At 38.0% G+C, this 1,789-nt stretch overlaps 1 non-coding gene across 1 annotated transcript; it reads left to right on the plus strand.

Annotated features, from left to right (window-relative positions):
• Positions 1 to 1,247: 1,247 nt before the first annotated feature.
• Positions 1,248 to 1,380, plus strand: LOC115872888. The gene has a single exon (XR_004048093.1). It is a non-coding gene; the product is annotated as a small nucleolar RNA SNORA42/SNORA80 family (small nucleolar RNA).
• The last annotated feature ends 409 nt before the right edge of the window (positions 1,381 to 1,789 follow it).

Below are 1,789 nucleotides of genomic sequence, written 5' to 3' on the forward strand. Positions count from 1 at the left end.
GCTTGTCAGCTATGATAGGTGGGGTCCTCTAGAGAAGCAAAACTAGTGGTTCTTATAGATGTTTGTACATAGAAAGATTTAAATAAAAAAAAGGCTCACATACTTGTAGAAGAGAGTAAGGAGAGCCCAATTCAAATTCATGGCTCAAACAATACAGGAGCTGAAGAATCAGGGAGCAGGGAATCAGCAAGCTGGTGGTTGCAAAGTGAATGAATCCAAAGTCAGACGTTCACGGATGTTTCCTGGCATTGGCAGACAATATGGCAAGGTGTCAATTAACCAGATTCAATATTCCAGCTCTAGCAGAAGTGACAAGTTTCACATGGCCTTTGCTTTAAAAAGAGTCAACCACAAAAAATCAGAGGAGTCTTTCTTTCCACTGCATCAAGGTGGTGACCTAATCAAAGAGACTACATTCCACCCCAGCTGCTGATTGCTCGTAGAGCTGGTTATGTGATGTTAGTTCCCATCATGGAGTTGACTACATTGTGTTAGGGCACATCATGGAGTTGACTACATTGTGTTAGGGCACATCATGGAGTTGACTACATTGTGTTAGGGCACATCATGGAGTAGTCTTTCCAAAGTATTGAGAACCCTGGCCCAAAGAAGTTGAGACAAAACTGAACTATGCAAGTATCTCTAAAAAATTTAACAATGATTTTTAACATCAGTCAACAATAGATTTAGTCTTTTAGTTTTTAAATTTCAGAGTACTGTTTGGATCTGTGTTTCTAAAAATACACATGTGTCTATATGTGTGTATATATACACACTATTCCTATGTTCTATTTTCTATTGCTGTAATAAAATTTTTTTAAAGAATATATCTAGCTGTCTCCGAGCCTAAGAAGGCAGTAAAAGCCATTCCACTCACACTCCAGCACTGAGTAGTTAGGGCCCTTACTTTGTTTGCCATTGTTTGAGACAAAAATCTCAGGCATTAAGCAAGGCTTAAAAAAAGAGGTTTATGCTCTTTAATTTACAACAAGCTTCATGTCTCCTTACATGAATAAACTCATTTATACTTAGAACATACTTTCATCCACATTCCATCATCAACTGTAAAAATATCCAGTGTAATGTAATAACCAGCAAACATTTGTAAAGGATCTCTGCTGGGTTCTGAGGGAAATAGAAGAGGTGGTTTCTGCTTCAAAGCAGCTTTAATATAATGGGAAAGATTATTTCTAGAAGAAGTGGATTTTGTTGGAACTGTGAGGGATGTTAAATGGATTAGGCAGTGTGCATGGGTTTGGATTGAAGGCAGGCCCGACACCATGGGCCTCTAAGAGTGTCCCGTGCCAGAGCGAACTGTGACCCCGAACCATTGCCTGGCTCTGTCCCACGGGCGTCGGCACTGAAGTGGGTTGCACAGTGGAAAAAAAAAATGGATTAGGCAGCATGGTACACTATATGAAGAGGGGGATAATATGAAGGCATTGGCAGGAAGCAAGACATGTATGTGAGGAATAAGCACAGAAGAAGAGAAATAAGCATATTAGACAGGGATGGACAAACTCTTGAAAAATGAATGCAAATCAAATTTTAATCAACAATATATTCTGATAAACCTTACATGAATATCTGGATTTTAGACACAACAAAATTATTGTTGACAATCTATTTTAATGCCTTATTAAGATGATTAGAGGAGTTTGTACTACGATGTATATACTTGTGTTGTCTACATATCCTGGAATTTCCCATAAAACCACCTTAATTCTGTGTTTTATATGGTTAAAACAGTCAATACGTATTCATTAACCACAAAGTATTATCTATATCT

This window comes from Echinops telfairi, unplaced genomic scaffold, assembly GCF_000313985.2.
Source record: "Echinops telfairi isolate 266 unplaced genomic scaffold, ASM31398v2 ScPeMD7_4;HRSCAF=17, whole genome shotgun sequence".
Taxonomy (NCBI): domain Eukaryota; kingdom Metazoa; phylum Chordata; class Mammalia; order Afrosoricida; family Tenrecidae; genus Echinops; species Echinops telfairi.